Here is a 12,373-nt window from a genome sequence, read left to right as displayed (position 1 = left end):
CTTCAGGGCAACTTCACGTGCAGTGAAACCAGCGGAGGAAAAGGACCGCGGGAAACGTTCCGGAGCACCCGGCCTGCGTGCGACCGTGCGCGGCCGGCGGCGCCCGCCCCGAGCTCAGTCCGGGTCGGCCGGTGCCCTGCTCCTGCTCCCCGTCCTGTCCTTTACCCACTTGTTCCTCTGTGGAACCCGGCAGCCACGATCCTCTTTAGTGATACTTTTCCTTAGCGCTTCTTGGCTTTATTTCAGTCTCCTCTGCAAGTGTACTTCTTGCATCAGAAGTGGTTTTGCCTATTTCTTTCTCTCAGTTTCTCCCCTCTAACCTTTATAGCCAGAACTGACAATGTGACTTCCAATAGGGATACATAGGGGTCACAGTAGGACTTTGGATTGTCGTCTCTCACTGAGTGTGATCTAAAATTCTCCGCATCCTTTTTCATTTCTAGATTAAAGATCTTAAATTTTTTCATTGGGATAGAATTGATACATTAGATCAAGTTCTTGACCAGGGGTGACTAGTGTTTCTCTTTTAAAGAGTTGGCTGGTGCTAAATTAGGGAGCTATGGGTCCTGGCTATATATTTGAGCTTAATAAGTTCTTTATGTCCTTTTCCTCTGCTGGTTTGAAGAATCATGTTTTAGTGGCAAGGAATTTTATTTAAAACAAGGTTAGTGTAATAGTTAGACAAGAAGTTACATCTTCCCCAAATTTACTGAAGTAGTGAATTACTTCTGCGCTTAGGCTGTAGGTGTGGTGGAAAGAGAGTCAGGCTTGGAATCGCATCCTCTGCAGCCATTCCCTCCGACTTCATGCTTCTGGTCCACTCGTGTGTTGTAGTTGCAGTTTAGCCAGTTTGAATGAAGAGCTCTTTACTCCTACACTGAGATATGCAAGACTGGTAGCATTCCTGGCGAGATGTTCCTTTATGTTTAGTTGAGGTTTTTCTGCAATTCACGTGGATTTCTGATGGATTTTGGCCTCATAAAGAAAACCGTATCGTAGTACAATAGCATTTGCAGTACCTGAAGATAATGTCCCAACCGGATGACAAGTCTTTAAAAAGATTATGGCCTAGAAAATAGGTGATTTTTTTTTTTTATAATGTGGGAGCAACAACTAAATTCTCCTCTCTTGCGGCTCATGTAATTTATAAAATACTGTTATTTTATGAAAGCGTTAAATGATAATCATGCTTGGAATGAGGGTTTTGTTAACATGAGAATGGTAAATGCCTGTGTGTGTGTCTGTGTGTGTGTAAAGAAGCAAGGGCTGTGTTAAGCATATTTTGAACATATTGAACATATTTTGCATGGAAAGAGCTCTGCATGCCTCATTTTCCTCATGATTGAGTTGTTGATCATGATAAATGTCCATGGGAAGGGTTTTAGGTGTCCTAGTCATGGCATTTAAATCTTTGATTCCCCTTGATTGTCTCTTCAAGTGTGTCTGAAATGTTCTAAGTGGATGATATACAGGTGTTTTTTTCTTTCTTTTTGTTTTTTAAACTTATCTCGGTGTAAAGTTTACAGATTATCTTTCTGGTTAAATCTCAAATTTCTGGTGTGCACATTTTAATCTTTTTGTTCTGTTCTTCATGAAAAGCAGTAATTGTTACTTCACTCTAAACTTAACTTGCTCTGCTGTAGTATGCACAGCATAAATACATATACCCCTCTGTGTATACGCTTGTAAAGGTAGCTAATAAAATGGGGAAGCCACACATAGCATCCAGCCTATTCTTGAAAATGAAGCCTGTATACAGGAGTCCTAGAAGGAAGGTGCCTGATCAAGATGTCTAATTGCACATTTTATACAAAATTGAGTTTAAGCCAAAGTTAGTATATCAAACATCTCTTTTGCTGTTCTTTGCCATAGAACAATCTTGAACCTTTGCAAGGAAATGTAGTTGTTGATGAACAAAAGGGCTTTGTTATAAGGTGGTCTCGCTTATCACAGGAACATTATCAAGACTTCACATGTCATGGAGGTTTGCATTGAGCTGGGAGGAGATTCCCAGAAATTACCCCTTTGGAATGTAGGACACCCAACAAGAAAGTAGTAATTCTTTTCCTCAAGAAGAGAATTAACATTTGTTTCACAGGAGACCCTTTGAGTGGGTGTTTTGTACCGCATTTGTTCTTAGAATTTTACATGTAACTTACTTTTAAATTTGTTGCTTTGCATCACTGTGTTTATATGTGTGGCTGGAGTTAAGGATGGACTAGGAAGTTGCCTTTGGAGGCTTCTGAATGTTTTCCTGTATTTAAATTGAGCTCGTTACCTGTTGTTTATGTAGTTTGTCTGTTTATCAGTTGCTTTTTTTTTTTAGAAGCTCTTGTTGGGGAAGACTTCATTCTCTTGAGGTCACCTTTCAATTAAATTTTAGTGTTTATAACTTGGCCCAAGTGATTCTCAAAAAGGCTTTGGAAGCCATTTGTGTGTTTTTTTTTTTTTTTTAATATTTAAATATTTATTTAGGCAAAGTAAAATGAAAGTCTTTAATGAACTGAAAGGCTTTGGACTCAGGGTTCTTTGTGATTGCAGAGCTGTGATAGAAACTTTAGTTTGAAAATCGTTACTGCTCCTCTCAAGAAGCCATGCTCTTAGCTGACTTAAAATGAGAAAAAAATTAATTGTGGCTTTATCCGAAATAACTTGCATGAAGTATTAAGTCTGTTAGGTACATTAACATTTAATTTGCTTTAAGATCAACCATCTTAAATTTTACTTGACAGAGAGTACATTTAGGTGGGAAAAAAAATTCAAGAATTTATGTTGCTCACCATCGGTAATCAGGCTGTGTTTTGGACTCCCTGGGGGCACCTGAGTCGTTGATCAAGGGCGGTGTTACATGGTATTTCTTTATATTTTTGATTCTCTTCTGCCTTTTTGGGTTAGTCATCTCGCTGTTTCAGCTCAGACTGTGACAGGGAAAGGATGTTGACAGAACAGAGAGCACTCCCACTGTGCCTGGTGAACCTTGGACAGGATATTTTTATGTGTGGCTTTCTGGGATTGCTCTGGAAAAGAGACTTCTCACCCGCTCCTATTTCTCTTCCTTTTCTCTTCTGGGAATGATCAGACCTTACATGGTTTCCTATGTGAACTCGAGGCGGGGTGGTTCAGCATTAAGCTGCAATATTGACGAGCAGTGTCTTGCTGCTGTAATCACAGCGGTGTTGAGTAGCGTGGTAGGACATGTGACACCAGCGTGTGCTTCAGCTCCTTTTAAGAACAAAGGGCTTAACTCTGTTTTTTACATTTATATTTTATACTTGTTTTTGATGTAAAGTGCATGCTGTCTTGTCCTTCATTAACTGTGGTTTGATAACATCTATTAATATGTTGGGTTTATTATCTTCAAAAATCTTAAAAGAGCTTTCACATAAATTATCTCGTGTCCTTTCAGAAGCATTATTAGGGAGGAGTCAGTGTCAATCCTCTTTTCAGACAGAGAAGCTGACTGTAAAGAGTTCTGATTCTTGCTTGTGGTTTTTCAGCTCTTGGCAGAGCTAAGAGAGCATGCCCGTTCTGTCTTAAAATTCATGTCACTTTCCATGAATCGATCTCATTTATGTTTGGATTTTTAACTTGGTTAAAAGCATTCAGGAAATACGCTATTTTTTGCTGGTAATGAGGTGATAGTATCCTCTAGTCCCAAGTGGTATTCCTCGTAAAATGTGGACGGCTCTATTTTGATCACGCTGCCTTTACCATGAAGAAGCAAGACTGGATAGTGAGGGGCAATACAGAAGGAGCACGGAAGGGCTCCGAGTGTCCCGGGGCAGATAGTCCTACGTGCATTCAAGTTGGTGTGAAATACAGCTCACCAAATGGTTCTTGATTCTCTTGCTTGAGCATGTCTCAGTTGTTAAACCATAAAATTGTCACTGGCTATAGAGTATTAGCACTTGATCTGAAAAGTGGGTAAGTTCTGAAGATGGAGGTGTGACACTTCAGTTCCTTTAAAACATAGCTTTACTTGTAAGTGTCAAAAATAGCTATCATGAAAGATTTGCACAAATCTTTTATTTGAAGTAAACTTATTTGTACTTTAGTGATCAGTAGTGCTTTATTAATGTCACTATGCTGTTCAGTTTTTGTAATTTCTGTATTATACAGGGCCAGAGAGTAAGTACTCTCCCTAAGTTTCATAGTTATTCCTAAAATGATGTGTGTGTGTGTGTTTTAATTGTAGGGAAAGGAGATGAGTGTAAATAAGTTTATGAAGTTTCTTTTTTGTATCTGTAAGATTGTTAAATGATTGATTTCCCCAAGATTCTTATTATTTTTTAAAGTGTAAGGTGTTTTATTTTGTTGTCTCTTTCTTTATAGAATGCTGAATTTGATTTCTTGGTAACATAGCATTTATTGAGGTTGTGTATGATCCAAGGCTCGTATAATACTTGGCACTTTAGTTGAAACATTTGTTGAGTTGAATCTGTGCATTTTGTGAAGCAGCTGATGGTGTGTGTCCTGAATCTTCGGCTTTCCTTCCTGTTTCCCCAGGGATTGTGTTGAATGCACACACACGTCTCTCCCAGGACACACACGCCCACACACCCCTGCCTACTTACCTGCCTACCTCCCAGGGCAGGAGATTGGAGGTGTTAATACCTTCACGTGAATGAAGCTCTGTGTGGATTTTGAGATCCTCTCTCAAAGTTTTCTTAAGAGTTAAGGTGTGCCCCCCTCCTTTTCACAGGCATCTCTTACCTCAACTTTGAGATGAATTTAATGAGGCATCTATCAAATGAGGCGTCTCAGATTTAATGATTTGATTATGTGCCAGGGTTGAACACGGTTCAGTCTACCTGGACAGGAGAAGGGTTTAATTGTGCTGTGACAGTTGAGAGACCCTGAAGCCACTCAGTAGAAAAGCCTTTTCTTTAAAGATGCTGACATTTTGAAAAAGAGAAAGAAATGTTATTAAAACGTCCAAAATAGTCTGGGTAAATTAAGCCTTTTTTTTTTTCCTCTGAAAGTCTCACCTTCTAAAACCTACTGCACTCCAGGCTTCAGGGACAACACTGACGAGAGGTTTTGAGTCTGGCTTCAGGTCCCTGTGCTTCTTGGGCAGACTTTTATACTTGCCTTTGGTTTTCTAAAGACAGTAGAGTTAAAGTAAAACCAAAGAAAATTGACCATATGGATTCTTTAGATGTATTAGCTGCTTATAACCTAAGTCTCTGTGACTGGTTGTTATGAAACTTCCTCTCTAGGCTTTGGAAAGTTTTCATAAATTGAAATTCCGGGGCCTGGAAAAAACAGACTTTAATGATAGTTTGATTAAAGAACATTAGGATATTTGGTCAACTAAGAAATAGCAGCTCTTTCAAGTTATGTGATAATTGTACTTTATAATCAAGAATAGTAATGGTTACTGGATTACTGAAGGGTAATTACATGTCAATTTAGAGATAGAATGGTTTTGTTTTATATATATATATAAAATACATGCCTGGTATGCCTTTTAGTGTGTTAAATGAAGCAAAGCATAACCATCCCATAATGCCACATTAATGCTGAAATGTTTCCCTGTTGTATTTTTACATTTGAGATTGCTTTAATACATTGTAAAATGTATTAATAATAAAGTGTCTTACTAAGGTACAAGTCCAGTGACTTCAGAGTTTGGGACTTAGAAGTTCTATTGGAGTGAAATATTTTGGTTATACATTATACATATTTTGTAAGTTTGTAGATGTTGATACTTTAGCAAAACAAAAAAAAATCCAGAATTTAAAAAGCTGTTTATTTGATGGCATCAGGCCTTCGTTGTAGTACGGAAGATGTTCATCACATCATATGAAATCCTGTGGTAGGCACGTGGGCTCCGTTGCCCTGTGGCACGTGGGATCTGAGTTCCCGCCCAGGGATCAAAGCCCCGTCCACTGCACCGCAGGGTAGGCTCTTAACCACTGGATCACCGAGGAAGTCCCCTGGATCCAGGATATTTGACATGTATTTTCTGAAATGAAGCTTGTTAGAAGTAAATTTGGAGAAGGAAATGGCAACCCACTCCAGTGTTCTTGCCTGGAGAATCCCAGGGACGGCGGAGCCTGGTGGGCTGCCGTCTGTGGGGTTGCACAGAGTCAGACACGACTGAAGTGACTTAGCAGCAGCAGCAGCAGTAGCAGCAGCAGAAGTAAATTAGTCCTCCTAATGTTACACGAAAGCATTTGGTTGATACTTGAATAAAATTTGCAATAATTTTGTTTTGGACAGTGTCAATAATGAATGGGAAAAACTAGAAATTTGAGATAACTTGAATTGGTTGATTTTTTTGTCCCGCCTCCCCCGCCCCACGTTCTTTTCAAGCAGGAAGAATTTCGTGCTTGTTGGTGTCTGGTTCTGCTGGCTTGCACATCTGATGAAGAGCAGGTGGAGAGTGTGTTTTCATGTGTCTACCTCCATTAGTAATATGTTAGAATGTTTGAGTTTTCTTTCAGATACCAGGCATGCTTTTAAATACAGCGAAAGAAAGTACAAACTGTATTTGTTTCCACTGCCTATTTAATAATTATCTGGGTTTTACAGTCAGCTCACTCCTGACACATGGTCCAAAGAGTGTGATTCTATGAACAGAACCAGTTTTTGACTTTTACTGTCATGTATGAGAAATACATCCTTAAGGAATTGTTCCTTTGTTTCTAACCATATATTGGGAGAGCTTTTTGGGTATACTTTAGCACCTGAATGGGCTTCACTGGTAAGTGGGGCTGGGCTTCCCTGGTGGCTCAGACAGTAGAGAGTCTGCCTGCAGTGTGGGAGACCCAGGTTCTATCCCCAGGTTGGGAAGATCCCCTGGAGAAGGGAATGGCAACCCACTCCAGTATTCCTGCCTGGATGGGGGGCTACAGTCCATGGGGTCGCAAAGAGTCAGACATGAGTGAGTGGCGGACACTGCTCGTACTGGAATGGGGGCCATGTCTTAGGGCTTCGGAGTTTGGCTGCTGTGACCTGAGCTGGGGTCTTTAGTTTAGAGAAACAAGTCTGAGTGGGGAAGCTCGCTGTGCCTGTGGGCGTCCATTTTAACCTGCCCTGGGCTCCGAGCTTCTCCTCAGTGAGTGAGGAGCCTGGGGTAGAGTAGGGTATGATCTCTTCCAGCTCCTAACATCCTGGGGCTCCGTTGGAGGGTCTGTCCTTCAGATTAGAAGGGCTAAATGTTGTCGTTGTGTTAAGTTCTCTAACCCTATCTCTCATTGGAGAAGGAAATGGCAACCCACTCCAGTGTTCTTGCCTGGAGAATCCCAGGGATGGGGGAGCCCAGTAGGCTGCCATCTTTGGGGTCGCACAGAGTCGGACACGACTGAAGCGACTTAGCAGCAGCAGCAACCCCTATCTTTGGGTTTAAAAACAGCCGAACCCCCTGCCTTTTGTCATGGAGAAAGGAACGTCCTTGGACCTAATGCAGTCAGCCTGAGGTTGCCAGCCAAAGCAGAGAACCTTTCTGGAGTAGATTAGGACCAGTGACTGGACAGAGCATGGGGTCGCCTTCTGCCTGCCAGCCCTAGTCTCCAAGTAGGAAGTAGGAGCATACGAGATACTCGTTTATCCCGAGGACAAGTTTTATATGGAAATCAATCTATGGAGTCCGTTAGTTCCTCAGAGATGACTGTTCTTTCTTACTGTTGGAAAGGGAACTTTGTCAAGCGCAGAAGTACGACGGGTGAAAACACATGCCTCCGGCCTGTGTCCTCCAGATCTGAAATGGGGGGCGTTTCTCTGGATAGTCTCTGAGACGGCACGTGGCCGAGGCAGCTGATGTGCGGGTTTGTGCGATAAGCTGGGCCTGTCCTTGGGGGAAGAAGTGACACCTCTGGGGTTGGAGGAGACGTGTACTCTTCCTTACACACGTGTGTACACGATACACGCACACACGTTTTCCATTGAGTGTGGGGGGAATAATGGGAGGTGGTGGGTATATTTGTGGGTTGAAGGGCGTGGGTGGGGTAGATAGTCTTGGGGGGGGATCTCCATTTAAAAAATTACGGTCCTTAATTATGTAGGTCTCTTTCCCCCATGTTTTAGTTGGTGACTTATTTCTCTTGTGAATGGCGTTTTCATGTCCCTTGTCCCTTTTCTATTTGTTGCTTGTGTTTTTCCTTCTGCCTTACAGATTTGCTTCTGGGGAGGGTATAGCTAGGGAAACCAACTTTGTTTTGCAGGTCACTGCTTTCTTTGTCTGTTGGTGCTTTTACGTCAGTCTTTTCCTCTAGCTGATCAGGCTTCCGTGTCATGCATAGGAACGCCTCCGCATCCTAAAATTTAAGAGGGGTGGGCAGGTTTAAAATAAATTTCCCGTATTTTCCTGTGGTATTTTATAGTTTTGTTTATTTCAGCCTATGTTGTTTAAGAAAGGAAGTAGGAGAGAACAAGCTGTCCACACACCTTTTATTGGAGAATAGAGTATTTCATTAGTGACTTAAACTGTCACTTTTCCTCAGTTGATGTTTTTTGTTTTTTAACTGATAGACATCTATATCATTCTTACGATGTGCTAGGCACTGTGTTAAGTGCTTTATAAATACGAGCTCATTTAATCCTCATAACAACCCAGTGAGGCGGACAGTGTTACCACCGGAGGGTTACAGGTAGACTGAGTTAATAGAGCAGTTTATTTAGTACTCTGGATTTGTCAAGCCAGCAGCTTCCTTAGGTGGTGCTAGTGGTAAAGAACCCATTTGCTAATGAGACGAGAGACACGGGTTCGATCTCTGGGTTGGGAAGATCCCCTGGAGGAGGGCATGGCTACCCAGTCTCAGTATCCTTACCTGGAGAATCACATGGACAGAGGGGCCTGGTGGGCTACAGAGTCAGAGTTGCAAAGAGTCAGACGTGACTGAAGGGACTCAGCACTTAGCAGTGTGTAATAGCCTGACTTGCTGAATGTGAAAACCTTGTCCTTAATGACCTTCGGGGGCCAGTTGGAGCAGGTCAGCGTTTGGGGAGCGTGCACTCTGAAGCAGTTGGAGCTGAGGCCTGCGTTCTGACCGTGGCCCTGACCCCGGAGCTCTGGCTCCCTCTTTCCTGTTTTGTGGAGGCAGGTAACGACCTTGAACCACATGGGGTCATTAAGATCAAATGGGGTGAGGGCAAGTACCTAGGACGGCAGGGCCCGTGTCACCCAGGCCCTGGGTCTGAGGCTGGAAGGAGCGCTGATGGAGGAGCTAAGACCTGGGCTTGACCGCCGGCTCCTCTTTTCTTGATGTGAGGTCTATGATGAACCCTTTACTCTCCTTAAGCCTCATTTATTAGAGAGAGAAGAGGTGATAAAAAAATCTGTCTTGGAGCCCTTCGTGAGGTTCCGATTTGATAACACACGTGGAAGTGCTTTGTAAACTGTGAGATGTTCTACAGATGTAGTTTGGTGCCGTTATTTTTAGAACTAGTAAATTGCCACAAATGTTAATTAGAGGTAATTAGGGCTCATTAAGGAAGATGGGCTATGCTGTTGCTCAGTGACACTGGCAGACTGTACACTTTCACTCATTCATTCGATCCCATAATTACTATGAGTACGTACCATGTCACATGTATTTTTGATTCACAGATAACCAATTTTAATTTTCTAGGATCCCTTGAAATACCTGTAGATTTGAGGGCATGTTTGTGGAAACAAGTGAGCCAGTGTTTAGACAACAAAGGTGGAAAATGTTCTGATAGGCAGCGGTTCACCCATGACGGTAGTCACGGGGAAGGCCAGGCTCCTGGCCCACGCTGTGTGTCCCAGAAGGGCCTTGAGCCGTCATGGAGGGCCAGTGGGGGCAGGCTCTGCCATGACTCTGGGCTCCGGAGCTGTTTGCAGAAGTAATCATCAGTTATTAGTAGGTCAAAGTCTAGTCGGACTAAGTTTAGGGTTAATAATTCCAGATACTTCTTTAAGATTTACCAACCCTTTTTACCAAGCCTTTTACCCGTTTGGATCGTTTGGGCTTCACTGGGTATCATCATTTGTGAGGATCTAAGTCCTGGGTTAAGCAGATGTTAATTTTGCTCTCTTTAAGTGGCAAATACGCATACGTTCAAGGTTGCTCTGAGCCTGGCAGGGACCTCCAGAACTCTTGAAAGTCCAGTCTCTCATTTCTTCTGTGAGGCCTGCGAGGGTTTTGCTTTCTTTGGATTTGTGAGGTTTATGGGAGGTGCTGTCTTTATCTTCCAGAACGAGATACTTCCTCTTAGTTTGGTGTCACGTAAACCGACATATTAATGTAAAATTCGGAAGATGAGGAATGGTCATAACCTGAGGGTGTTGGCCTTAACTTTGCCCGTCTACTGTCTGAATTGTCATTGGTGGAGGAGATTTTAAAAACCTCTTAAGTGGACTAGGAGGAAACACAACTCTTAAGTGTTCACATAGGCAAAAACAACTGTTTTATCCATGGCTGTAAAACCCACACTACAGTTAATGGTAAATTAAATCTTGGCTAATGGCCTGTTACAAATTTAAGTGGAAGACAAAATGTCTCTGTGAAACATTGTCTCATGTCGTAACGTGAATGGATGACACTAGAAAGAATCTTTATTGTTTTTTATGTTAGTTCTAAAAGTATGATAAACACCCTGTTTTTTTTTTTTTAAAGTTATGCAGATCCTGGTTGACTAAGATAAGTCATGCTTCTGATTAAAATGAAAATACCTGTGATTCAGACTAATCGACGTTCAGGCTGAGTACCTGCCGGTGTGTATTTCCCGCCGTCAGTGCACCGTTCTGTCCTCTGTGACAAGTCTTTAGAGACCTCACTTAACTCATTAGAATAGTATCAACACCCGACAACCTGAGTTTACGGGGAATGTTACCAGAAATGCTGGCATCAGTGTAATTACAGGGGGAACAGTTGCTATTAGCCTTTGTGATTATAGACACTAAAATTCTCGTCAGTCAGGTCAGTCGCTCAGGCGTGTCTGACTCTGTGTGACCCCAGGGACTGCAGCACGCCAGGCCTCCCTGTCCATCACCCAATTCCCGGAGTTTGCTTAAACTCATTTCCATCGAGTCAATGACGCCATCCAGCCATCTCATCCTCTGTCGTCCCCTTCTCTTCCTGCTTTCAATCTTTTCCAGCATCAGGGTCTTTTCAAATGAGTCAGTTCTTCGCATCAGGTAGACAAAGTATTGGAGCTTCAGCTTCACTTGTAACTGAGTCCTGAGAAGAGCTTAATGTATTGAACCAAAATCTGAGCAATACTGTCTCTTCGATAAATTGTTGTTGTTCTGTAGTCGCTGAGTCGTGTCCTACTCTTTGTGACCCCTTGGACTGTAGCCCACCAGGCTCCTCTGTGGGATTTCCTGGGCAAGAATACTGGAGTAGGTTGCCATTCCCTTCTGCAAGGGTCTTCCGTACCTAGGGATCAAACCCGAGTCTGCACCACTGGCAGGTGGATTCTTCGCGGTAAATACACAGGTACACATTGATAAATGCACAAGGACAGAAGTTTTATAAACCTGTATGTTGGGACTGCTAAAGAAGTGATGTCATTGTGAAGATACCGCACCAGGGTTCATTTCTGAGAGCAGGGATCCCCTTGTAGTCACTACGCTTGGAATGCTGTGTTTTTTTTTTTAAATCTCAGATTGACTTGCAGCTGCTAATAGAGAATTGGGAACTCTCTCTCATTGCTTCCTGCTTCCATACATGTTCATGAGGTCTCCCACCCCAGCCCTCAGCGATTTAAAACGGTCAATAGCCTCTTGGTTCTGAGAAGCTGATAGATTAACCCAAGCGGTGTTGACCTCTAGATAATACTGATGGATACAGGGAAGTGCTGGTGATCGTTTATCTTTAAGGCACTTTCATAAGTACGACTGTATCAAGCGCCTTGTACAGTATCTTCTTTATCTTTTAGAAACATTTGTAATATTGGACTAAACTAGCACTGTCTTAATCATTCAGAATCTGGTGAACGTGATCATGGACAATTCCTGCTGGAGACTACCTTTGCCAAGCTCAGGGGTGAAGGATGGGTGAGAGCATCTTGGTATCCCAGGGAGGGCCTAGACTGAGAGTGCTGGGAGGGACCGGGCTGTCTGGTCCAGGATCTTACCTAGTGTGGAAACCTGCACCTCCCCGGTCCTGACTGACGGGCATCTGGCTTCTGCTTGTTGCCTGCTCGCCGAGTCCTTATTTCAGGACGGCACCGGGTGGGGATGGTGCTCCTGGAGTGTGAGCTGTGGAGCAGCAGCAGCAGCATCTCCTGGGAGTGGGGGGAAATGCAGACGCTCAGGCCCACCTCAGACTTTCTGAAAAATCGGCCTTTTAGCCAAATCCCCGGGTGATGCGTTTGCACAGTGCAGTTTAAGAAGTGCCAGTGTTGGATGAATTGCGAGTGGGAGAGATTAGAGCTGGAGGAGGGAGCCGCTGGGAGCTTGTGT

The sequence above is a fragment of the Bison bison genome, unplaced genomic scaffold (genome assembly GCF_000754665.1).
Source record: "Bison bison bison isolate TAMUID 2011002044 unplaced genomic scaffold, Bison_UMD1.0 scf7180017864349, whole genome shotgun sequence".
NCBI classification, from domain to species: Eukaryota; Metazoa; Chordata; class Mammalia; order Artiodactyla; family Bovidae; genus Bison; species Bison bison.
Note: the sequence above shows the minus strand (reverse complement) of the source record.